The sequence below is a fragment of the Cavia porcellus genome, unplaced genomic scaffold (genome assembly GCF_034190915.1).
Source record: "Cavia porcellus strain 051 isolate PalLab524CR breed Dunkin Hartley unplaced genomic scaffold, mCavPor4.1 scaffold_29, whole genome shotgun sequence".
Classification (NCBI taxonomy): domain Eukaryota; kingdom Metazoa; phylum Chordata; class Mammalia; order Rodentia; family Caviidae; genus Cavia; species Cavia porcellus.
Genome location: NW_026947512.1, coordinates 7,139,968 through 7,167,560, shown reverse-complemented (window position 1 = coordinate 7,167,560; position 27,593 = coordinate 7,139,968). Strand labels below are relative to the sequence as shown.

Genomic DNA, 27,593 nt, shown 5'->3' with positions numbered 1-27,593 from the left:
CTGATCTTGCTTTTGGTGCCCACGCACCCCTACTTGGCTCCTGCCACTCCAGGATCAGTTATATCTATTGCATTTAAGTGCCCCAATGCAGTGACCACAATCTCTAGTACAAGGTCTGGCATATAGAAAAGAGCAACGGAGGAGTTTTTCAAGGATGCTGGTGCTCCTCTCGTGAAGTCCCCCCCCCCAATCTATTTCTTAAGGTATTAGTGAAGGGCACATAGTGAAGGAGCCTCTCGGTGTGAAGGATGGTTTTTACCTGGAAAATCCACTTTAGTCTTTCCATTTCCCTGAGCCTTTGAGTTCCCTTATCAACTGTAAACCAAGGATTGTCAGGGATCTCCAGCTTACTCACAGTAGACCATCTTTTCATCCATATTTCAGCACATCAACCAAATAAACTTAGTGACATTTTTTTTTGACTCCACAGGAGCTACAGCATTAGGTCTAGAGTCTCTGCATCAGGGGCCTCTACCAAGAAATTCAGTCTCATTTATATATTCATTTATTTCTTGAACCAGGAATCAAACTCAGGACCTTGTGCTTGCCAGGTGGGCGCTGTGCCACTGAGCTATATCCTTAGCCCAATTCAGTCTTACTTAGATTTATGTCCCTTTATTATTATCCTGCACTTTTTTATTTTGTACAGGGAATTGAACTCATGCTTGTCAGACAGGCACTGTGCCATTGAGCTATATTCCCCGTCCATGGACTACACTCTTAAAATCATTCTTAGACCTGTACCTTAGACGTCTGCTAATAGGAATTAGACAATTCAAGAAGCTGTTTGGGAGAAGCTGCTTAGCGTACCTCTTGGGTCATGCTGTGCACCTCACCTCTAGGAGCCTTCTGAAAATTAAGTATGGTTATAAGCCTAGAAGCAAAAGTGGATGGGAGGTGGGTCCGGAGGAGCAGCAACTTCTTATCTGGTAAACAGCATGAGGGAAATCATTACCATTTCCATATGCAAAGCAAGATAGTATTCCTTGGGCAGAGGCAAAAAGGCCAGGACTACAGAGGGTGGAAGTGGGTATGTCTGCCTCTAAGGATGAAGAAATCTCTCCCTCGGGAAAATAATCTCATCAGAATCTAGGAGTTTAATCCTGCCAGCTTTGTCACTTCCTTATAAATGTCTCCACTCTAATTTATAAGATTGCATTCTTTTCTAACCAGTGCCCTCATTTAACTGCAGGTACTCTTTGAGGCCAAGTGCTAAACTCCTGTGTAATCTAGCCAATCACATTACAAGAGCTTGTGTTTTGTTTTTTTGGCAACTTTGATACTAGGACTAAAGGAGAGAAGATTCTCTTTTAGGACATACTGAGAAGCCTTTAGTTGTTAAGTATCTGGAGCTCACTTCCTTTTTTCCTTTAGAAGATTGTCCAGGGATGCTAAGAGCAATCAGTCAGCACTAATATATTTCTTTCCAAAAATATTCAAAATTATTGTATATAGAGTTACTAAATTCCTTGCATCTCACAAGTGGCAAATCAGGAAAATCAAACAGATTTATGTTGGGTGTTATTTTATATAGTTCACATCATGGACTGTCATTATTCCATATTATCATAAGGTGGGACCATATGGAGCACCAATTACAGGAAACACTAAACCAATTAGAGAAATTATCCTTAAAATTCTATTTCTCTATAACGACTCCTGGTACCACAATCTGTGTTACTTAAGGCTCTCTAGAGAAACAAAATCAATAGAAAATATGTGTGTAATTATGCAAGAGGATTTAGTAGGCAGGTTTGTAGCACCAAAGACTGGAGAATCCATAGTGACTGTGGGGTGACAGGCAGAAGGATAAGAGTGACCATCTGCATGCTGGAGAGCCTGATGATCCAGGAGTTGCTGATCCCAAGTGATAAGATTATATCCAAAAGATGAGAAGTATAAAACAAAAGAGGCCTTTATTCTGAGAACACCTAGAGAGAAAACCAAAACACCCCCGACCGTTGGAGTTCGGCTTTCTCACTGGCGGACACGTGGCATCAGGGGTATGTAAGTAGCCTCGGTTTGGGGTGGAACCTAAAGGGGCATCAGGGATGCACAGGTAGCCCATTGGTCTTGGTTTGGTGCCATAGGTAAGTTCCCAAGGGCGGGGAAGATGGAGTCACAGGTAAATTCCTAGGGGTGGGGGAGATAGGAGCTCCTTGGTTCCGTCTCTAAGGCTTCACTGGTGACAGTGTCCTGTCTGGGCCAAAACCCTTTCATATCCCGTCTTATTATTATTATGAAAAGGGGTGAAGATTTCTCTCTTTAACTACTTCCTGCTGGCAGGGGGCACTGTACTGGAGTCTAGGGGAGTCGACAGGATGACGGTTGATGCCAGGGTAGACGCTGGTGCCAGGTGTTTTAGCCAGGACAACTTCACTAGTGAATGCACGTATGTTAGAATGGAAAAACAAAGGGACAAGATGTTATGAGGAGGCATGGCACTGTCATATGTAAGGACCCAGGTGAGGTAGAAGGAAAGGTGCTTTTTGATTTAGACATGTCATTATATCAGGACGACGTTGAGGTAGGAACATTTCCACGGTAAGGCAGAATTCTGAAAATTAAATGTGGAGTTAGGAGAAGTGAAGTTATGAGAGGTGATTACTCCCCCATCTGAAAGCATAAAAGTTAAAAGGGTAAGTCTTGTCTCTGGTTCAGGAGTTGAACTGGAAAAAATAGAGGGAGCAGGGAAGGCCATGGCTGTACCAGTATAGGGAAGGTAAGGGATTAGGCTTTCAGGGATGTCACATTTAACCAGACAGCTGAAGGTAGAAAGAACTGTGACAGTCATCGCATCTCCTGGGGATATGGGAGGATCTGGTTTGGCCTCTCCAGAGGGTTGTGGGAGGCAGAGATCAGCATGTTGTCACAACAAGTATCAGAGGAAAGAGAGGACTGACATAGTCAGCAAGGGGAGGGAGATTTTGGGGAGTAGGAAGATTCTGGAGTAAGAATGGCCTGCTGTACATAAGTTCAAAAGGACTTAAGAAAGTAGGATCCTGGGGAAGTGCCCTGAGCTTGGCTAAGGCTAAGGGCAAAAGTTGAGGCCAAGGTTGGTGTAGTTCTAAAGTGAGCTTTGTAAGGTGTGTCTTTATGAGGCCATTTGCCTTTTCTACTTTCCCTGAGGATTGTGGATGGTATGGGATGTGTAGGTGCCAGCTGATGTGTAAGCTTGAGGATACCTGTTGAGTGATCTGAGAAATAAAGGCAGGACCATTATCCGACTGAATACTCTGAGGTAGACCAAACCTTGGAATGATTTGTTGTAATATGACTTTGGTAACTACATCAGCAATTTCTCTGGTTGTGGGAAAGGCTTCTATCCATCCTGAAAAGATACAAACAAAGGTGAGAAGATATTTGAGAGTTCTGTGGTGGGGCATGTGTGTAAAATCTATCTGCCAGTCCTGACCAGGGGTGAGTCCTCGAAATTAATGGGTAGGAAAGGAAGGGGGTGCCATACATCCCTGAGGAGAGGTCCTAGCACAGAGATAACAGGTGTGAGTAATCTTAAGAATGATAGCTTTTAGAGAAGGGTGTGTGACCATTGGGACTAAGAGTTTGTACAGGGCCTGTAATCCTATATGAAAACAGTTGTGTAAGTCAGTGATGATGTCTAAGGCCTGTTGATGTGGGAGAACAAGTTTAGATCCCTGAAAAATCCATCCCTGAGTGTTTTTTGTGTAACCTGGTTTATGAAGTAGCTGTAACTGCTCTGGTGAATAATTAAGCTGCGGTAGACTGTTTGGGACTAACAGGAGAGGATGAGAAGGGCAGGGCGCTTGTGCAGCTAAGTTGGCTTGTGAATCTGCAAAGGCATTGCCTTGAGCAATAGGATCTGTAGAGTTTTGGTGTCCTCTACAATGAATCACTGCTGCCTGCTTTGGGAATTGGGCTGCCTCTAGAAGTTTAAGGATAAGGGGAGCATTAATGATGGGGATTCGCTGAGTGGTAATAAAACCCCATTCTTGCCAGATAGAGGCATGAGAGTGTAAAATGCTAAATGTATACTTTGAGTCGGTGTATATATTTATGATTTTGTCTTTTGCTAGTGTAAGAGCCCTTGTAAGGGCAATAAGTTCTGCCCTCTGTGACGAGGTGCCAGGTGGCAGTGGATTTGCCTCTATAACTTTTGATTGGTTAACTATCGCATATCCTGCCTTCTTTTGGTTGTCTGTATTTGTTGAACTGTGTGTCAAAGGCCAAAGAGAGAGGTGTGTTACTGATGTGAGGGAAAGAGGTGGGAGTCATCTGTAGGAACTCAATACAGTCATGATGAGGATGGCCCTCTGAGCGGGGAAGTAAGGTGGCTATATTAAGAGGACCACTAGTTGCAATAGAGATGCAAGGGTCTTGAAAGAGAGCTAAGTGTACCTGTTGAAGGCGAGAAGGGGGTATCAGAGCAGGGAGCACCTTATGGGAGATAAGTTCATGTAGGTGAGGAGGTGAGTGTAATGTAATAGATTGCCCTAATGTAAACTTGTTAGCTTCCTGTGTCAGGAGGGCTGCAGCTGCAAGGGCTCGGAGACAAGGAGCCCATCCTTTTACTGTGTGATCTAACTGTTTTTTTTTTATTTAAAGAGAAAGAAAAAAAAACATGGAGATAAAAAAGGGTAGAAATAATACAGAATTATAGAAAAATAAATGGTAAGAAATCACCAGTTGATAGGTTACATATTGTCATCTTAGAAATAGCTGTTCAGGTTACAAAATTAAAGTATATAAAATGACATTCAAATAGTGACACTGCCAACCATGCTGCTCAATGATCTAACAAGAATTTAGTAATATAGTTATCAGTCCTACACACTTGTTTTATATCTTAAAGAGGGTAAGATTAAACATATCAAAACAGAACAAAACAGTTAAAAAAAACAATTTAAAGAAATACAGATTTCAAAGCAAGTCCACTGGAGATCTTCATCGTCTATCTAATTGTCTCTAGTTTCTTCCAAATAGTTGTCCCCATCTTCACACCCATTAAATACATACTGCATATTATAGAACTAATCAAATCATTACAGGATGATAAAGGCTTTTTAGGTCTTCAAGATCTGACATTGGGGAAGCAATAATAACTACCATCGCATTTCTTATTCTCTTTGTAGTAGCTATCCTTATCTTTACATATGCTGATATTGAACTTAAGAAACTAGACTAATATCACTCTGATCAGTGAATAATAGTATTGCTAGATTTTATATCATAATGCTACAACATTAGCATTGGGTTTCTTAGTGTCTCTTCTTCTTCAGAGTATCTGTTCATTACATATTGCATTATATAATCTGTTCCCATAAATAGTTTTTAAAAAAAATCTTCTCATGCATGAATTTCTACATGTATATCTATCCTCTCTGTATTATAGGGGAAAACAAATCATAATGAGACAGCAAAACAAATTCCTAGAAAAACATGCAGTGAAAAAGACACATAAGACCACAATATTAGGTGATCTACCGTAGTTACTATGTTTTCTCTTGTTATTTTCCATAGTCTTGTCCACATCATCGGGCTTAATATTGTTGAACATAGTATTACCTAGCTATTTTTATAATAACACAACTTTGAAAACATTGTAGGACTTGAGAGCTGTTAATAATTAATTCTGGTATGATATCTTTTACATCATGTCATCTTCAGAGCAGTTGCCTCTACTTTTAGGGTTGATACTATCAAGCATAACAAATTCAAATAAAATTAGCCAAAACCACGGTCTTATGAATCAGATTCAAATAAGATCAGTCATAGTAAGACAATATAAGTAGTACAGGATTTCAGCTCAAGTTAATAGGAAATTAAGGATAGTTACCATGGTATAACCTGCTATGTTTGGGTCAAATGTCTGTGACCTCAAATCCAATATGAGTGGACAGACCAGAACAAATTAAATTCAAACTAAACAGGGTGATAAGACTACTGTGAATTTAAATCCTGATACACTATTAACAATGACCTCTGCCTTTTTTGGTAGTGTATCAAAGCTATCTATACTAAAGCCTATAGCTTACCGTCTCTGCCTCATGTCTGCTACTCCACTTTACTGCTATAATTTGTCCACCTTACTCCCTCTTTCCACTGTCTGCCCTGTTCATTGAGGACTCTCTGCCACTGTTGCTGGAATGCTGGTATCCCTTCTTCTCTTTCTCTGGAATGTCCTTCAGCACTCTCTTGTAGGGTTGGTTTGGTGGCCACGAACTCCCACAGTTCCTCCTTGTCTTGGAAGCATCTTATTTCTCCATTAATTTTGAGAGAGAGTTTTGATGGGTATATGAGTCTTGGTTGCATATTATTTTCTTTCAGGACTTGGAATATTTCTCCCCATTCCCTTCTTGATTTAAGAGTTTGTGTTGATAAGTCTGTTGTTATTTTGATAATTGTCCCATTGTAGGTAATCTGCTTTTTTTCTCTGGCTGCTTTTAATATTCTGTTCTTTTGGTGGATTTCTGGAATCTTGATTATTATTATATGTCTGGGTGTAGATCTGTTTTGGTTGTAGGTAGCTGGTGTTCTGTATGCCTCTTTTATCTGGATATCATTTCTTTTTGCTATACCTGGGAAATTTTGCTTTAATATATCTGTGAATATTCTTTGTATTTCATTTTTGGTTGCTCCTGCTTCCTCACTCACATTTTTTATTCTTAAGTTATGTATCCTTTTGTCATCTTCTAGCCTTTGAATTGTTTCTTTCTGGTTCCTTGTTATTTTTAAGAGGTCTTTTCTTTCACGATCATATATGTTAAATCTCTCTTCAAGTTTCAAAAGGCTGGCTTTAGTTTCTGTCAAGGCATTTTGCCAGTGTTCAATGGAGTTTTTAGTTTCCGGGTAATCTCTTTGGATCTGTTTCATGTATTCCAAGTTATGTTTAAACTCTTCTTTAGAAGTATCTCTTTCTTTTCTGGTTTCCTCAGTTCTTCCATCTGTGTTCTCTTGGGTGGGGATTGTCATTTCTTTAATTAATCTCTTTATATCTTGCTTCATTTGGATCAGGAGTACCGCTTTAAATTCATCTATGAGGTCATGGAGGTATTTTTTTTTTTATTTTGGCTGATGCTGTGTCCAGTATTGGATGGTTACTGTGCTTGTTCTCTTCAGTGTTTACTTCTCCTGGACTTATTGTCTCATGTTGGGCAGCTGGAGTTTTTTTTTTTATTTCTATCTCTTGTCATATTTCTGGTTTCTTTTAGACTGGAGTGTTCTGGGGGTCTGTGGCCCTCTCCGTATTGCTTAGGGCCTTTCAGAAATGTGTTGACTTGAGTTTTTTGCTGTCCTCCCCAATTTGTTGTTATCTGGGGTAGGCAGGGATGCAGAGACAGTGCAGGCTAGCCTCCAGCCTCTGTGTCAGTCAATCTGCAAATTAGGCTATACTTTGTGGGTGTCACAGAATCGTGACTATTTTGTATCTGCTTATTGGGTCCCGACCAGAGGCTTGGTTGAGCCCCAGCAGGTCCTGCCAGTTTGCTCTGTGCCAGAAGCAGCTGGCTAATGTCACTGTGGCACAGGGCTCTGCCCAATTCCCAGCTGTCCTCTTCCAGACCTCTATGTGCCAAGAGTGACTATGTAATGTCCCTGCGGCTGCGGGTCTGCCCAATTCCAAGATGTCCTCCACTAGTTCTCTCTATGATGCTGATGCCAATACAGTGCTGGGCTCTGCCCACTTTCAAGATGTCCTCCACCAGACCTCTCTATGCTAGGGGCGACTGTCTGATGTCACTGAGCCGTGCACTCTGCCCAACTCCAAGATGTCTTCCACCAGACTCTGCATGTTATTGATGTCTGTGCAATTTCAAGATGTCTTCCAGCCAGCCACAGCAGCCGTGGGACCCAGTCCTCCGTACTCACCAGGACTCAGTGCAGGTCTTCCTCTTGAGTCTACTGCACACTACACCGCTTGCCTTCACTGCGTTCCTGACACAGTGTGGAAGGGTCAGAAAACTGCACGGTGCCCGGCTTTGGAACTCCAGAGTTTCTCACAATCTCCTCCGGCACAGCCGGACAGCCCTGGCTGCTTCGCAGGGTCCCAGGTCTCAATTTCCAGCAGTCACCAAAAGCCAATACAATTTTTCCCCTTGGGTCCACTGGTCAGTTTGCTGCATTAAGGGCACGAGATTTGCAGACTCCCGTTATCAGCCATCGCAGTCTCAGCACGACCTTAAATCCTCCAGCCATGCTGTCTTGGTTAAAAAGAATCATTATCCATTTGTTTGGCCCTCTCCATGTTGTCATATTTTAGCATCTAATAGGATTTCTCTGGAGAGACTCTCTGCCCAATCCCCTAGCAAGCCACCATTTTTGAAACTCCTATCGAACTGTTTTGACAAGTAAGCTACTGCTTGAAAAGAAGGTCCCTTTTTGTGTCCTAGTACACCTATAGCATTGTGGCCTTGACAAGTAATGTATAGGATGAAAGGTTGTGTGGGATCAGGAAGGGTAAGAGCTGGAGTTTTTGGAGAGCCTCTTTTAATTTATGAAAGGAGGCATGTATGGGCAGTGTAGGGTCCAGGGGTTCTGATAAGGGACCCTTAGTGGTCTTGTAGAGGAGTTGAGCAAGGGCTGCAAAGTTAGGAATCAGAGATGAAAAAAATCTGCTAAACCTAGGAAAGATGTAACCTGTTGTTTAGTTGTGGGCACCTGGAGATCTCGAAGAATTGCCTTATGATCTGTGGTGATGGAACAAGTGGTGGGGGTGAGAGTGAGATCTAAGTATTTGACTTTTGGGGAGGCTATCTGTGCTTTAGCAGGAGAGACCCTGTATCCACGACTAGCAAGGAAATTAACAAGACTGGCTGAATGGTGTATGGCTAACATGTGGGATGGAGAACATAACAGAAGATCACCTATGTACTGAAGAAGAACACTAGGTTTGAGATCAAGTTCTGTGAGGTCAGTAGTGAGAGCCTGACTAAAGAAGTGAGGACTATCTCTGAACCCTTGGGGGAGCACTGTCCAAGTAAGTTGTTGAGACCTGAGAGTGTCTGGGTCAGTCCATGTAAACGCAAAGACGTTCTGGCAATCAGGGTGTAGGGGGATAGTAAAGAAGGCATCTTTAAGATCTATAACTGGAAAGTGAGTGGTGGAGGGAGGGATATGAGAGAGCACCACTGGGTGAGTCGGGGTAACAACACTGTTAATTACCCTAAGGTCATGTACCAGGCGATAGGACCTATCAGGCTTGAGTACTGGGAGAATGAGAGTATGGTGGGGTGAATGGGTAGGTTTAAGAAAACTGTTGTCTAAAAGGCACTTAATTATGGGTTTAAGTCCCCTTAAATTTTGAGGAGCTATGGGGTATTGGGGAATGCAGGGAAAAATTGAAGGATCCCTGAGATGGATTAAAACAGGCATGGCATGTGTAGCCAGAGTGGGATTGGATGTGTCCCAAACTATGGGGTCAACCAGAAAAGGAGAAAGGGGAGGGAATAGCTTTGTGATGTATTGTGAGGCTGTTTGGAGGATTAGGGCTCTGGGGAGAGAGAAAGTAAAGGAAAAATTAAGCTTTTGAAGAAGGTCTCTACCTAAAAGGGTTGTGGAACATGTTGGGATTACTAGGAAGCAATGGGTAAAGAAAAGAGTCTGGAATCGACATGGGATAGGCCCAGTTTTCAGAGGTTGTATAGGCTCACCTTCAATGCCTACAACAGAAATCACGGGCTTATTACAAGGTCCTGAAAATTCAGGAAGTACACTATAAGTTGCCCCCATATCTACAAGCAGAGATATTATCTTACCTGAGATCACCAGTGAGGGGCTCTGACAAGGTTACTGGAGTGGGGGCTGTGAGCCCTGAGCCCCATCAATCTTCCACAGCAAGTCCAAGCAGGCCAGTCAGTGACAAATCTGGCATTGATGGAGTCTCCTGTGAGGGAGAGTGATTAGAGGATGGCTTACCCACTTTCTGGCAGCTAGGACAGTCACTCTTCCAATGGCCCTTATCATTGCAGTATGGACAAGGTCCTAGAGGGATGCCAGGGTGGGGCAATCTTTGCCCAGTGTCCTTGTTTGCTACATTTAAAGCATGGTCCAGGCGGGAGTTGGGCAGCCACACCTTGTTTCAGATCTCTTGTCCTGGGATCCCCGAATGCCACTGCTAAGAGATCAGACTGATATTTAGCAAACTTTAATTTTTGAGCTTGCTTTTCCACTTTAAAAATTTTATCTCTATTGTTGAAGACACAGAAAGCTAATTTAAGAAGATCTCCCTGTGGAGTTTGAGGGCCATGTTCAACTTTTGAAATTTTGCATGAATATCAGGAGCACACTGGGAAATAAAATAAGAGTTAATAACAATTATCCCTTCATGAGAGTCTGGGTTTATATTAGTAAACTCAATTAAGGTTTCCCAAAGCCGATTTAGGAACACAGCTGGGTTTTCATTAGCCTCCTGGACCTGTTCTAAAAGTTTTTTATAGTTAGTATGTTTGTGAGCAATCTTATTAAGGCCCACAATTAGACATTCAATCATCTTATGTAATTTTTTTAACCTTCTCCCTTTTGATAGTTCCAGTTAAGAGCCTATTCTAGCACTGCAGTAGATCCAGGGTCATTTTCAGCAGTGTTTGCCTTATGTCTGCGATCAGCTTCTTCTTGAACTGCCTGCCACAGCTGAGTTCGCTCTTGTGAGCTGAGAGTGGTATTTAGAATCACATAAACATCCTTAAAATGTAAATCATAACAATTAGTTATAAGTTCAGATTGCCTAATGTAATTCTGTGGGTCAACAGAGAAGCTACCTAATTTATGGGTAATCTGAGATAAGTCAGAAGGGAGAAAGGCACATGTATATTAACAAGTCCCTCGGGGCCAGCTTGCTCCCAAAGTGGTAGCAGAGATTCAGGAGAAGATTTTGGAGTAGATGGCCATTGGGCAGTGAACCATCCAGTAGGCATGTGTGAGCAATTATCTGTAGATTGGCCACAAAGTGGCTGCCGGTTACCGTGGAACGAGGAAACACTGGCAGATGGCATCTCACTGTGTGCCTTGCAGGGATGAAATTGGTGTCCGTGACACAGTGAACCATCATGTGGTCTGCAACAGGGTGGCTGTTGCTGATCACAAGAGGAGCCACAAAGGGGCAGCCATTGACTGTGAGATCCATCCCAATATGGCAGCACCCTGTCACGTGGCAGAGGGCTGCAACATGGCAACTGTTCCTGGCACAAGCTGGAACAGTCACCAACCAAGACCTAGTATGGTAGGCTGGAGGTGAGATGCTATAAGGGACAGAGAATTCTCAGGAGCATAAGAAGTCAGAGACTGGAAGGAAGCACTAACAGAGGGTTTGGAGCCACTAGGAGAGTTATGGGCTCTGGGAGAGAGAGGGGAAAATGATCGCATGGCGAGAGATAACTGCGACACAGAGGGTTTAGAGCTGCTGGGAGAATTAGGGGTCGATGGAGGAGAAGATGATCACATGGTGGGAGGTAACAGCGAGGAATGATTTTGAGGGTACGCAGGCGGCGACTGATAAAAAATTGGGGGTATTTTATCGAGCAGATCATGAGGGTAGGAGGGGAGAGTTTGCAGTGCAGCAGAGTTAGCTAAAAGTACCTGGGTGGGAGTACAAGATTTAAGGAGAGACAGGCATGTTCTCATCACAAGGAAAGCTAGTACATAAGGGATCTCTGTTAACTTGTCGCCAGCCTGGCAGAAATCATACGGATTTTTGAGACTATAGGGGTCAAACGTCCCCTCTCTGGGCCAAGGGTTGCCAATAAGTGGGTAGGTTGGCCAAACCTCCTGGCAGTAAAAAGTTAATCATTTAGTTTTTATGTTGCTTTTAATCTTAAGAGTATGTAGATTGGAAATTAGGCATTGTAATGGCGTCTTTTGGGAATTAGAAAAAACATTTCCCATGACTAATTCAGGCAAGAAACAAGCTGTGGTCTGGAAGGCAAGCCGTCACTCGTTCCATGGCACCAAACGGTGGCTAGGGTTCCAAAAACTCATATATTCCAGTCATCACTGAGAGATTTACAAGTGGAGTCCATGTGGGGTCAGTAACAGTTCAGCCTGTGAGAGCGTGAAGCTCTGAGGGACGTGAGGGTCTCACAGTGTGGGTGGTCCAGAAAACTCTGCCTTGGGCTATCCGAACCCAAAGGATGTGAGACATTTTCGAGTGTGGACGCAAAAAGACCCTGCCCTGGGCTGTCTTAAGGACGTGAGAGCATCACAAATCCACGCGAAGGGGGAGAAAACTGGCCTGGGGCTGATCCCAGTGCCAAGAATTCTCTGGAGTTTGCTCACCTCAGATTAATCAGGCTGGTGTTGTGTGCGGGTGGTTGGTGACAAGTCAAGCAGGTCCTGGGAGAGGAAAAGTGGAGAAGTAATCCAGGATTTAATCCAGTTCGTGAATCGGCTTGGGACTCAACTAGGTGTGTCCCAGTAGTCAATCACCTGCCGATGGAGTCATGGCACCAAATGATAAGATTATATCCAAAAGATGAGAAGTGTAAAACAAAAGATGCCTTTATTCGGAGAACACGGAGAGAGAAAACCAAGACTCCCCCAACCACTGGAGTCCGGCTTTGTCTCTGGTGGACATGTGGCATCAGGGGTATGTAAGTAGCCTTGATTTGGGGTGGATCTAAAGGGGCATCAGGAATGCATGGGTAGCCCATTGCTCTTGGTTTGGCACCATAGGTAAATTCGTAGGGGGCGAGGAAGATGGAGTCACAGGTAAATTCCTAGGGGTGGGGGGATAGGAGCTCCTTGGTTCCAGCTCTAAAGCTTCACTGGCTACAGTGTCCTGTCTGGGCCAAAACCCTTTCACCAAGAAGATGGAAGCTGAAGAATAGAGTCAAAGATGCAGCACAAGACCAAGGCTGAAGACCTGGAAGCTCACTGTAGAGTCTCAGGTGCAAGGATGCATGGGGAGGCTGAAGAAACTGAAGACATGTCTAAAGATGATGGCAAAGACTAGGATCTTCCAAAACAGGCTCATTTCCTTCTTCTTATCCTTTTTGATCCATCTAGACTGAAGCTTATTGGTTGGTACCAACCACCACTTGGGTCTTCTCTCCTCAGGTGTTGGCCTACATATCAATCACCCAGAGATATTTCCAGAACTGTGCTTTACTAATCTATTAGGTCATTCTTAATCCATTCAAGTTGACATATTATGATTAATAGTCACAGTTACCATAAAATCCTTACTTAATAGCACAGGTGAATAAATAAGTATATAAATAATAAAGAAAGAAAGTATTCCTTTGCTTTCCTGGTAAAGTATAGAGCCACACACAAAATAATAAAATTGAAACTTGCTCTTGTCTGAATACTCCTCTCCAACCAAGGTCATGTGTTGAGAATTTAATCCCTAATGCAATTGTATTGAAAGTTAGGATGAGTGGGAAGTGTTAGATTTAATGGACTAATGTTGGTAGGATTTCAGGAGAGAGTTCTCTAGCTTTTCTGCTATGGAGGACACAGCATCCCCCCTCTCTGGAGGACATATCAACATGGCACCATCTTAGAAATGGAGACCCAGTCTTCTAGTACATTAGCTTTTGACTTCCTGGCCTCCAAACCTGTGAGATAAAAGATTTGTGTGGGGCAGAATAGGGACTGGAGATTGAAATCAGGGCCTTCACACTGACTATATCCTCTGCCCTTTTTACTACCTTTTGTTTTGAGACAGGGTCTGGTTAAATTACTATATCTCCCAGGCTGGGCTGGAACTTCCTCAGCCTTCCAGAGTTCCAGGATTATATCCATGTGCCATCATGTCCAGTTTAAATCTGTCTTTAGTAAATCACCTGTGCCTGCTCTCTCATTTTCTCCAGCATCAGGTTACATGCGGTTGACTCTGTTCCTTGTGTCTTCTCAGAAAACTTTCAGGATCAAGCAATTCCTCGACAAGAGACAAAAGCAAAATTGCCCCATTTCCTTGTGGATTTAGATAAAAACTGGTAATAAAATCAGGTGCAGCTTCAGGAGGAGATACCGGAGAACCAAGTTGTGTCTACAAGAATTACAAATGAGATGACACAAAAATTTATGTTGAATCAAGGTCATTACCATCTTATTATTGCTATGCTCTATGCTTATCACCCTAGTAACTGTTGTAGCCTGGTTCTAACCAATGTGCCTCTTTCCTGTTCTGTATGTGCCATTTCAATAGAGATTAAAATTCCATTTCCAGTAAAGACTTAAGTCTCAGCTCCTTGTAAATCCCCCTTCCCCTCCCCATTCTTTTTAGGTTAAGCCTCCATTTCCCATAAAAGCCTTAAGTTTCAGTTTCTTGTAATCTCCCCCCACCCCCTTCAGCCTATCTATAATAAAATGTGCTGTTCCTTAAGAAACGTTTAACTGGGACTGAGGATTTAGCTCAGCGGCATAAGCACCTGCCTTGCAAGCAGGTGTCGTGAGTTCGATCCCCGGTACGGATAAAAATGAAAAAGACAAAAAAAAAAAAAAAAAGAAAGAAAGAAAGAAAGAAATAAACGTTTAACTACAAGGAAGTTACAAGAGATACCAAGAAGCCCAGATGTTATCAAACTGTGTCAAAGTTCACAACGTTCCTGTGGTTTTCAGTTTTAAAAACCCAACCCTTTAGCTGTAAGGTGCGCAGTCTTCCATATTGGCTCCCAGAGGCTGTGTCACCAGGCCTGGGCTAAAATAAAGCCTTTGCTCACTAAATTTTAATTTCTTGCTTCCTTGGATTTTATTCCAGGGTCTGAACTATCACAATTGGGGCTCATTTGGGTTGGAAGCAAGACCCCCAACTCAATTCTGAACACCTAAAAGTAAGTACTCTGGAGGGACTAATTAGACCATGGTCTATTTGTACTTCGAGAGGGGACGCCCTCAATTTGGGGAGTGGGAACCTCCCAAGGACAGAGTCAATTGGTTTTTTGGATGAATTTTGTCTGTTTGTGACTCTGCCCTGGGTGGGGAACCACTCCATTGGGAGGGGATGCCCTCAATTTGGGGAGCGAGGACCTCCTGAGGACAGAGTCAGTTGGTTGTTTGGGACAAATCTCGTCCATTTGTGACTCTGTCCCGGGAGGGGATCCACTCCGTTGGTTAATGTTAATTCTTCCAGACCCCCAAAATTTGAGCAGTTTCAAAATTTGACCAATTTTTGAGCAAAGGTCATTTTTGCTGCACCTTGTCTTGTCTTGTATGTCTGTCTGTGTGTCCATTTAGTCTAACTGTTCTCCTTTTGGTTATCCCAAATCTAATATAACGTTTTCTCCTAGGAACCCCTTCTATGAGCCCAAAATGGACAAAGAGATTTAGATATGTATGTTCAGTGTTTTTGTACTTTAGAATTGTCTGCCTATTTGAATTTGTTACTAACTTAGGGGCTTGTTGCCCATTTCTGTTGCAGGATCCATATGGCGCTTTAGACTCAAGGTTCATAATAAAAAAATTATTTCTTTTAGCTCACCAAACTGTGCACAAAACAACCTTTGTTTGTGTCTTTAATGTTGTGGAGCCTTGTTTAATGTTTTAGTTTTCAATTGATTACTTGCAACCTCGGCATGTCTTTTAAAAAAAAAAGTATTTTTCTTTCTGGTTAAAATGTAAACATATGTGCATATATATATATATATATATATATATGCATATTTATGGTTTTTAAAATCATATCAATTTTACCAAGTAAAAACCAGGTCATACTGTAATTGAGCCAGTTAAAAAGGTTACAATTTTTTAAAATACAGCATTTTAATATGGTAAAAAGACATAAAATGATTAAATATGTTTTAGACTACTAAAAGGTCACTTCAAGGATTTTGTTAAAGGTTTTAATGTTGTCTAAAAAGCAAGAAAAAAGATAATTGACTGATAATAAGTAAAAAAGGGCGGTTTTGTCTTAAAGTAAAAATGTAAAAAGAGAAAATGTTTTCTGTGGCATGGCTATTGTCAGGGGCTCTTAAGCAGCTTTATGTTGCAAATCAAGAGCAAAGAGCCCAACAGGATAGTTTACAATACTGTGAGTTTGGAGGAGGAGAATTTCCAGGAATGTTATAGATTGTAAAGACAGAGTTGAGATTTTAATTGTAAAAAAAAAAAATCATCTGGTACTGGAAAAAGCCAATCTAAATTTAAACGAAATAACTATTGTGCCTAATGTGAGTGATTATAGAGATAAAATACAATTTCTTGCATGTGCTGTAGACATCTAGGAGATTATGTGGAACAATTGATTTTGTTACCCATGAAAAAGCCCTTTTTTGTTAAGTATATAATTTCAGTAAAACAATGGCCTGCCATGTAGCATCCTAGGACAAAAAGTGGTGTGCCATCCAGATGAAGCCTACTCTCTGATCCGGAATGCCAAAACCATGTTTTCCTTTTGTCCCACCCTGATTGGACAACCAGAGATAAGGAGGTTCCCCCAGTATCACCAGTTGTTCTCTTTGCAACTCATTCATCCCCACGTTTTAGACAAAATTGCAAAGGTTTGAGAGATTTGAGAAAATGCCCCTCAGCCAGTTTATAGAGATAGCACAAAAGGTCTTTGAGCACAGAGAAAATTTACAAGAAGCTACCAAGAAGAAGATAACTAAGGTGTTAGACTTGCTCTATGAGAGAGAAATTTAAAAAAAAACGTACAGGAGTTTCTGGGGGCAGTTGGATACTGTAGGCTATGGATTCTAAATTTTACTGAAACAGTTTGCTCCCTATAGGACTCCCTTAAGGGAGAAACTCAAAATTCGCTGAACTGGACTGATGAACGTGGACGGGTCTTCCAGCAGCTCAAGTGGGCCTTGACAGAAGCCCCAGCTGTGCGATTCCCTGATGTTACCAAGCTGTTCACCTTGTTGATAGATAAAACTCAAGGGCATTGCCAAAGGAGTCCCAAGCAAGGACACTGGCCCTTGGAAGAGGCCTATAGCCTACCTCCCCAAAAGACTTGATCCGGGAGGATGGCCCCCTGTCTGAGAATGCTAGCTGCTGTGGCAATGTCATTTAAAGAGGCTTAAAAAAAACTCACTTATGGACAAAAGGTTTCTGTGGTGACTTCCCGCAGTTTGGAGAGTCAAAACCCCTCCTTCTCTCGAATGCCAGAATTCTACACTACCAGGTCCTGCTTCTAGACCCAGAGTCAGTGGTATTCAAGACCTCTTTAGCCTTAAACCCAGCCACCCTTATGCCTGACGACAACCTGGAGGTTCAGAGTGCGCCTCTCCACGAGTGTGCTGACATCCTGGAACTGTAGCAGGACCTACGGGCTGATCTCACCAACCAGCCTTTAGGAAATCCCTAGAACTATTTCACCTATGGGAGCCGTTTCATCCAGGGTGGCAAACGAGAGGCTGGAGCAGCAGTGACCACCAAAAAAGAGGTACTCTGGGGTAGCAGTTAGAGCCTGGCACTTCTGCCCAAAGGGCAGAGCTCATTGCTTTTACTGAGGTGCTAAAGTTAGCTACGGGAAAGAGGGTAAATATCTATACTGACAGTAGATATGCTTTTGCTACTGTACATGTACATGGAGCCATCTATTAAGAACGAGGTCTCTTAACCTCAGCCGGGACTAAGATAAAAAATGCTCCACAGATCCTAGACTTGCTGGCAGCAGTCTGGCTGCCTCAGCGGGTTGCTAACTGTTATTCATTGCAAGGTTCATCAGACAGGAGATGACCCCATCACCCTAGGAAATAATTTGTCAGATCAGGCCACTCAAAAAATAGCCACTACACCAGAGGAGCCAACCTAGGAGGTAACTGCTCTGATGTTGGTTCCTCCCACTTTATCAGAACCAGTCTACACAAAGAAGTACCTGCAGTTAGCGTCTCAACTTGGAGCTAAGTCTCTCACTCCAGGAGGCTGCAATTACCATACAAGCGAGTGCTGTTACCTGAGGTATTAGGATGTGAGCTGCTACACCAGGCTCACCAAACCACCCATTTAGGGGGAATTAAACTTGCTGAATTGTTCAGAACTTGGTTTTTCATTCCAAGACTCTCCAAACTGACTGCCTCTTTGAGCTCCAGATGCCCGCAGTGCTTGTTAGTCAACCCGACCAAAAGCTCTCCATTGGAGACTACCTGGCACTGAGGAACTGCCTATGGAGAACACTGGGAAGTAGACTTTACAGATATGGTAAAATCTGGTTTACAAGGACACGGCTATCTCTTGGTATTAGTAGACACCTTCACTGGCTGGGTAGAGGCTTTCCCTACTAAGTCTGAGTCAGCCTTAGTGGTAGCCAGAAAGCTATTACATGAGATCATACCACGATTTGGCCTTCCATTATCAATGGGGTCCAATAATGACCTGGCTTTCATAGCCCAAGTCACCCAAAAGTTAGCCCAGGCATTAAACATTAATTGGAAACCCCACTGTGCCTATCGGCCACAAAGCTCAGGGCAAGTAGAATGTATGAACCGAACTCTCAAGGACACTTCAGTTAAGCTGTCTTTTAAAACTGGTGATAATTTGGTGAGCCTTCTTCCCTTTGCTCTGCTGCAAGCTAAATGTACTCCTTATGTTTCTGGAATTTCCCTGTTTGAGGCTATGTTCGGAAGGCCCCCTCCACTGGTCCCGAGACTGTCAGAGGACAAATTAGTTAAAATAACTAACCAAGATCTCATTAAATCCCTGCAGACACTCCAGCCTGTGTTGGCTTGGATCCACCAGCTGTTTAAACAAAAACATCTGGACCCGCCTTCAGAGATGCCACTCAAAGCACCAATCGAGCCAGGAACTTCTGTCCTGGTACAATGTCACCATCGAGACTCCCTTGAACCCTGCTGGGAAGGACCCTTCACTGTGGTGCTCAGTACCCCCACTGCCATCAAGGTAGCAGGAAAAACTGCGTGGATTCACCATACTCACGTAAAGCCCCTGGAAACAGCAGACAACAAGGGACATACTCAGTGGACTATACAACAGACTGGTAACCCCTTGAAGTTAAAACTGACTAGACATAGTTAGATTATACCAGTCACGAACTGCTTTAGCTTGCTTGCTTTTGCTCCTTCTATCCCACTGCTGGGGAATTTGAGAACATTGATGCCGACCTTGCACAGCGGCTTTGGTCCCCCTGTAAGCAAAGAACAGTTTTTAAGATCTTTGTATGGGAGTTCCTGTGATTGCGGAGGGGGATATACTAAAGGTGAAGACACCAGCTGCGGGGAATTATACATACAATAGGAAAAAGATCATGATCCTTCCCACATAAATGATAAATTATATACATATAGTCTTCGGACAGATTGTGGGGACAAGTTAGCATTCGTTGTTGCTATACACTCAGTTACAGGGTGTTTGACTCAAATATGAATGTGTAAGTTAAAGCCCCGCATGATGTGTGATGCCTAACAAAGGCAGCCAGGGCCATGAGCTCAGAATTGTTCTTATTATTCAGAAATGCATTCCTCCTGCTATTACTCTGTGCAAGAATGTAGAGGCATAGATAGCAAAACTTACTTCACTGCTGAGCTTATGAGGACATGGGCTGAAAGTGCTGGAGGCGATTGGTCCACCAATCTGACAGTAATAGAAAATTCAAAGTATGCCCAAGCCTCATGTCATGGCATGGTTGGTGAATCAGTGTGCTGGAGCAGGGTGGCTCCAATACGAGTGTCTGATGGGGGCAGCCCACAAGATAAGATCAGAGAACTCATGGTTGAGGAACGAGTCAAGTAGCTAATAAAAATAATGTTTCCCCAGATACAGTACCACCCCTTGATGCTGCCTAAATTGCGGGGAGTTGATCTGGATGTTCAAACTTCTGATATACTAGAAGCCACTCATAAAGCCTTAAATGCTTGCAACCCAACTTTGGCTGAAGATTGCTGGTAATGCTTCCAACCCAACTTTGGCTGAAGATTGCTGGTTACACATGGCACAGGGCTCCCCCATGCCCCTTGTGATCCCCACCAATGTTTCTCTGACCATGCTGGAGGAACAAGATTACTTAAATTGTAGTGCTGGTCCCCCCTTTAGAGTATAACCAGTAGGGTTCAAGGATTCTCTCTGTCTCCAAGGATGTTTTCATAACAATACCTCTGACATTGAAGTAGGGTTCGTTGCGTTTACTAATTGTAGTTCCATAGTTAACCAGACTACCTCCCTTTATCCCACCGAAGGACAAGTATTTATTTGTGGAGGAAATATGGCTTATACTTTCTTCCCAACTAACGGGACAGGGATATGTTTAACAGCTGTCCTATTGCCTGATATAGAGATATTAAATAACACCATAGCTGATTTCTCTCCTAAACAAAAAGATTAAAAAATTAATTAAACAGGCCATCCTCCAAAAATCCGATGGCATTAGACATTTTAATAACATAAAGAGATACTTATATATGACATAAATGGTATGTCAGTTCCTAAAATTCTCTGGACCTGTCCTCTTTATGAGAAGCCATTGCTAAACTCATAAATACCCTGTTGATTATATTTGATTCCTGCATACTTACTTAATTCTATAGATACCTTTTACTGTAGTCCAGATCCCAAGCAAAAAGGCAAAACTTGACCTTCAAACCTCATAGAGACCTTAATATGGCTTTTTGGGTTTTCAACAACAGAGATAACGATAACACTTGTGACACTTTGAGTTCTGAGACAGGTAAACCAACACAAGGTGGAGATGCCTGGGCCCCCCCCCCATGGACCATGCCTCAGATGCAGCAGAAGACACTGGGCAAGTGAGTGCCCCATCCTGGTGTTCTTTGAGACCTTACCCCAGGGCTACTGGACTGTCCTAGCCACCAGAGAGTGGGTAAGCCATCCTAACTTCCAGCCCTCACAGGAAATGCCAACACTACCAGATTCATTGCTGACAGATCTGCTTAAACTTGCTGCCAAAGACTGACGGGGCTCAGGGCCAACAACAGCCCCCTTTATGGGTGTCTGTCTCAGAGTCCAAGTCCCACTAAAAGTCTCAGGTAAGACATTCTCTATACTTGTGGACATAGAGGCCATGTGTACAGAGTTCTTCCTGAGCTTTCATGCCACTATAATAAGTTCTCAAACTCTAGGGGGTATTGAGAGTCAACCTATGCCATTTACAAACAGGCCCTATTTCATGCAGGTCTCAGACTACTTCTTCCCAATCCACCCAGTGGTGCCGAATCTTCCCTCCACCACTCACTCTACAGTCCTAAATCTTAAAAATGCTTTTTATTCCCTTGTGTTTATACAGGATGACCCAGACACTGAGGTCTCAACAGCTTACACCTGTCATCACTAGTAAACCTCTCCTCAGGGATATCCTACGCAGGGATGAGCCTGTCCCCATTCCTAGTTTAGATTACATTACAGGCCGCTCAAAGAGGGCAGTTCAATTTATTCCTTTATTGGTAGACCTAGGAATATCAAGAGCCTTAGGTATGGGGGCAGCAGGAGTAGGGGTTTTCTCCCCCTTTCCGCGGGTTTGTGTGATGCTCTCACATCCTTAGACAGCCCAAGGCAGAGACTTTCTGGACCACCCTGGGTTCACACTGAAAGGCTCTCATGTCCTTCAGAGCCTTAAGTTCTCACAGGCAGAGCTGTTACTAAAACCCACGAGAAATCCACTCGTGGATCTCTGTGATGACTGAGAAATATGAGCTCATTCCCCAAAATCCCTAAGTAACTGGCTAAAGATTTGGCCTCAGTCACAACATCAGAGGCAAATGTTGTAGCCTAGTTCTAACCAATGCGCCTCCTTCCTGTTCTGTATGCGTCGTTTCGATAAATATTAAAATTCCATTTTCAAAGTAAAGACTTAAGCCTCAGCTCCTTGTAAATCCCCCCTCCCCTCCCCATTCTTTTTAGGTTAAGTCTCCATTTCCCATAAAAGCCTTAAGTTTCAGTTTCTTGTAATCTTCCCTACCCCCTTCAGCCTATTTGTAATAAAATGTGCTGTTCCTTAAGAAATGTTTAACTACAAGGAAGTTACAAGAGATACCAAGAAGCCCAGATGTTATCAAACTGTGTCAAAGTTCACAATGTTCCTGTGGTTTTCAGTTTTAAAAACCCAACCCTTTAGCTGTAAGGCGTGCAGTCTTCCATATTGGCTCCCCGAGGCTGTGTCACCAGGCCGGCCCTAAAATAAAGCCTTTGCTCTCTAAATTTTAATTTCTTGCTTCCTTGGATTTTATTCCAGGGTCTGAGCTATCACAGTAACCATGTACCAGTACCTGGAGCACCGACCACATTATTATAAATTTGTTATAAATTAACTGACTGTGCCATCATGCTGTTCTGTAATGTATCTGTTATAACCTAAGCCCCACTAACTATCAGCGCCGAAGCCAGTGGCCCGTCACAAATTGTGTTAATTGCATTAGATTATATGAGATTGTACTATTCTTCACAAAAATAGCTTCGTTATATTTGTATCAGTGCAGTACCTGTAACTTGGCCTTACTGTCTGTGTTTTCCTATTCCCTTTGGATTACCTAATTGATATGTTAATCAATGCTCTCCTCTGTAAAGAATTGTAAAGTCTTACCTAATTGATATGTTAACCACTGTTGCCCTCTACAAATAACAGTTGTGGTGCTAAAGTAAGGTAACTAAAGTTAATGGCTGTTAGACTTCTCTGTTCTTTGCTAAGAAAAACAAGATTTCTTCTTATCTAAACTTGCTTGTATGCAGGGAAACTTGGAATTGCCGTTTCTGCTTTGTAGTGCGTCATACCTCCATCCTCTTCCTTACGTTGTGTGACCAGCAGCTGTTTGTGGATTTACAAGATAAAAGACCTGACTTTTAGCTGTCAGGTATGCAGTCTCCAAATTGGCTCCCAGAGACTTGTCACCAGGCCTGGAAATAAAGCCTTTGTTTCCCAAATTTTAATTTCTTGCTTCCTTGGATTTTATACTGGGGTCCGAGTTATCACAGTATCGTCCCCCCCCCACCTTAGTAACCTGTTTGCTGTGTCATTTTTTCCCCCTTGTAAGAGACAAATGATGCTGTGTCAACCATTGTTCCCTTTATGAGAGACAAATGTTCCTGGAATTGGCAGACCAAAGGCTATAAATTGACTAACCACCCACTGTAAAATGCCTCTGACCTCAAGCAAAGGCCTACAAAGGCCCACCTTGTTTCTGTTTCTCATCACTATGAACCTAATGATCAATGAGCTAATCATAAATAAACTATAAAAATCAGTCAAAATTCTAACTCAGTTGCACAGCTTTGCAAATTCCATCTGCACTGTGTTGCTGGGCCAACTAAAATAAAAGTGCTTCTTTTTTTTAAATTTTTATTTTGAAAGTATACAACAGAATAAGTCATAATAAAGCCAATTAAGATCGTACAGTGAAATTGGTACAGAACTTCACAGCAGGTTACCGGGATAACAGTAATATTATGTTATCTTTATAATAGTTGTTCTTTCAATCCCGTATATCAAAATGAGATGAAATATAGAACACTATAGAACTTATCAAAACAGAATATTAAATAGAGCAGTACCATTAATCAGAAAAGAACAAAACAGTAATAAAAATATTTGCCTTCAAAGAAATGGTAGAAGGAAGTCCCCCTTATTTGCTATGGTCAACCTCCTAGGAGATGCTCAGATTTCTGGTTCCCATTTGCTAATGGGCGGGGAGGAGGAGGAGAAGGAGGATATGGGAAGTGGGATAATTGACTCTAGCCCATGTAGCAGTAGGTTCACTGTTGCTAAGCAGGGAGGCAGAATGCTCATTTGTTTTCACAGCATCCTCTGTTCCAACATGGCGTGGATCTCAGGAGACACTGGTAGTTCTCCCCCTGGAAGGGCTGCAGTCTGCCACCCTGCCTCCACTTGCCAGGGAGGGGAGATGCTGGCTTGGCTTCCCAGAGTCCTCAGTTCCAACATGGCGTGGAAAAGTGCCTCTTTTAAAAAGACGTCTTGCCTCGTTTATCATCTCAGGGGTCTTGCCCCGTTTTTCATCATGGGGCCTTGTTTTTTGGGTGGGTTACAACACTATACTCACTGATTAGTTGGAAATGTTTTATTAAAAAATTATTTCTTTTTTCAGGCATGGAGATGCAGACAGATCAGCTTCTGTGCATCTCCCATTTCTCACCCCATTAGATTTGCTACCTGCAGCCAATGCAAGCAAGAAGACACGGCCAGATATGTACTGTATACCTGAAGGCTGCCATTGGAGACCTTTAGAGCCAACCTGGGGAATCAGACAAACACACCTCTGTGTGCCTGCTGCCATCAGGGGAGTCCCAGTGTAGATGCACAGGCTGAGAGAAGAAGCAGCCCCACCTCCACATACCACTGACCACTGGGGAAGCTTCATTGTAGCTTCACAGGTCTGGAGACACCTACCCCATGCCCTGCTATCTCCCTGGGAACCTAGGTTCAGAGAAACTATTTCCTTACATGACATGGAAGTACCTGGGACCCCATAACTGGCTTGTTGTGAGGAAACCAGGAGAATGTCAAAACAAAGGAGCAAAATGCAAGACCTGAAGCCTACCCAGAACAAGTCTGGGAGATACAGACATGGAAGAAAATGGAAGTCACACACCTGAAATCTCCAAAAGAATAGCAACTGAAGTAAAGAAATAATCTCATGAGGCTATAAAAATAATCATATCAGAAATAATGTCTCAGGTAAAAGAAGAAATCACAAACATAGGGCTAGGGATTTAGCTCAGTAGCTCAAGCAGTTTCCTGGTAAGTGCAAAGTCATGAGTTTGATCCCTGGTACCAACAACAACAACAACAACAACCAAGAAAAACCCCAACTAACTTTATATAAACATAATGAAAGCATTATCTAATGAAGACATAATTTTTTAAAAAGAGAAGCATAGAAAAATAATGGAAATCTTGAATGAATGATGCAAGAAGGAATTACAAAGTATGAAACAGATTCAAAGGGATAACCTAGAAATTAAAAAATTGAAAGCTGGCAAAACATTTTTAAAAAGACTGAAGATAGACTGTCAGACTGGAAGACACGATCACAGCTAGCAATCATGAAAGGAACAATCTTTGTAAAAATAACAAGGAACTAGGAAATAATTCAATGGCTGTAAGACAAAACAAAGAAAAATAATTTAAGAGTGATAGGTATCAGTGAAGAAGCAGGGTTCAACACAAATGAAATAAAAAGACTATCTACAAAAGTAATAGCACAAGATGGGAAAAGGACCTGGCATACAGATAAGTGAGGTATATAGAACTTCAACTAGCCATAATCAAAACAAATCTACACCCAGACATATAACACTCAAGATCCCAGAAATTCAGCACAAGAACAGAATAATAAAAGCTGTTAGAGAAAATAAACAGATCACCTGTAAAGGAAAATCGATCAGAATCATGGCAGACTTGTCAACACAAACCATCAAGTCCAGAAGTGTTTGGAGTGAAGGGTTCCAAATGCTGAAAAAAAACAACTTCCAACTCAGATTGATGCACACTGCAAAACTATCTTTCAAAATTGATGGAAAAATAAGATACTTCTATGACAAAGAACAGTTAAAGGAATTCATGACCAGCAAACCAACCCTACAGAGAGTGCTGAAGGACATTCTAGAGAGATAAAGATGACCATGGTTCCAGGAACAGCGGCAGAGAAGGATCACGAAACCAGACAGGCAATTGAAGGGAAAAACTGGAGAGCTAACAACAGGAGGACAGCATGGAAGAGATGAACCAGTGTATGCCGGTGGTAACCACTAATGTGGATGACCTCAATTCAGCAACAAAAGAAACACAGGGAGAGTGGATCAAGCAACACAATCCATCAATATACTGTATAAAAGAAACACATTTAACTCAAAAGAAAATAAATAGACTGAAAATTAAAGGTGAGAAAATAATTGTTCCATGCAACAGGACACAACAAAAAAGCAAAGGAGGCACGGTGTTTCATGCCTGTAATTCCAGCATTACAGACGCTGAGGCAGGAGGATCATTGCGAGTTCAAAACCAGACTGAGCTAAAAAGTGAGCCTCAAGACCAGCCTGAACTGCATAGTGACACCTTGTCTCAGAGACAGAGAGAGAGAGAGAGAGAGAGAGAGAGAGAGAGAAAGAGAGAGAGAAGCAAAGGTAACTTACTCACCAACTACAAAATGGATAAGAAAGATATGGTATTTTCATATAATGTAAAGCTTTTCATATAACGTAAAGTAGGTTAATCTTGAGGCTCTTGTAGGTAAATGAATGCAACTGGGGATCATGCTCAACAGTGAAATGCTTTGAACTCCTACATGTGAACACTGAGTTATCTTGCTAGCATGAAAAACTGAGGGAGTTAGTGAGATCCAAAAATAATACTTACTAGATAAGAAAGAGATAGGGGAAGAAATGCTTAAAAATGGAAAGTGGAAATGCTTAAAAATGGAAATTAACTTCTGTTAATTTCCTATTATCTTGTTTTGAATTCTTGTATCATTTTCATAATTTTGTTAGGTTTTGTTTTATTCTGTATCATTTCATTAGATTTTATTGTGTGTGATGGTATGGGCAGCTATTTTGAAGATAATGAGATGTTTTACTGTAACCATTGTTGGTTATATCTTGTTTAGTTGGTATCATCTTGTTTTGAAGTTTTGATTGGTTTTATTGTCTTGTTTTGATTTTATTATGTGTGATACTAGGGACAGCTATTTTGAAGAAAACAAGAGACATGGTAGCCATTGTTGATTTCCTATTATCTTCTTTTGAAGTCCTTTAATGCTTTCATTCTTTTGTTTTGATTAGTTTTGTTCTGTTTTGCTTGGTTTGATTTTACTGTATCTGATGGTGTGGACAACTATTTTGAAGAAAGCAAGAGACATGGTGGTAGCCATTGTTTATTTCTTGTTACCTTGTTTTGAAGCCCTGTATTGCTTGTGTTGTGCTGTTCTGTTCTGACTGGCTTTATTTTGTTTTGTTTTATTTTCTTTAAAATAAAAAATAACAATAAAATAAAAAGAAGTAAGAGAGAGAGAAAGAGAGAGAGAGAAAAAAATAATTTCTTGGAGAGTACCCGGAATCAAACTCAGGACCTCACACTTACTAGGCAGGCATTGTGTCTCTGAGCTATATCCCCAGCCCATATCCTATACTCTTGAAATCATTCCTATACCTCTTCCTCAGACCTCTGCTTATACGAATTAGGCAACTCAAGAAGGTCAGGAAAGTTTGAGGTGAGGGACTTTGCTTCTCAGGAGAGTGTATCTTGGCTGTCTCCTAAAAAAATAGGACATGAAAATGCTTACTATCAGGAAAATGAAAATCAAAGCCCATTGAGATATTACTTCAGACACACTGGGGTTGCCATAATAAAACAAAAGCAAATAGTAAATAAGGACGTAGAGAAATTGAAACTCTCATTCATAGCTGGTAAAAATGTGGCGTGGCAGTGTCCGTGGAAGTCAGTTGGGCAGTTCCGCAACAAATTGAATACAGAATTACCACAGGGTGCAACAATTCTACTCTAGCAATTACGTAGTCTCCCAAATGAAAAACAGGTGTTAAAACAAAGCTTGTGTAAAAATGTTTATAGCAGCACCCTTCACAACAGTCAGAAGGTAGAAACACCTAAATCTCCATCAACAAATGAATAAACAAAATGTAGTACATCTAAACAGTGGAAGAGTATATAGTTATAAAAATGAATGATACTGTACTCTGGATAAATCTTGAAAATATTATGCTAAGACAGAAAGTCATATAAATAGAATCTTGTATGATTCTAT

At 42.0% G+C, this 27,593-nt stretch overlaps 1 long non-coding RNA gene and 1 pseudogene across 2 annotated transcripts in view; one reads left to right on the top strand and one right to left on the bottom strand.

Moving 5' to 3' along the window:
* The window catches only part of LOC134473906 (uncharacterized), a 44,674-nt gene that overhangs the window by 15,224 nt on the left and 1,857 nt on the right, over window positions 1-27,593 (bottom strand). For both annotated transcript variants that reach the window (XR_010044387.1, XR_010044388.1), the window contains exon 2: window positions 9,732-9,859. This is a non-coding gene — a long non-coding RNA (uncharacterized LOC134473906). The remainder of the gene's footprint in view (window positions 1-9,731; window positions 9,860-27,593) is intronic.
* LOC134473886 (large ribosomal subunit protein eL39-like) lies at window positions 11,336-13,987 on the top strand (annotated as a pseudogene).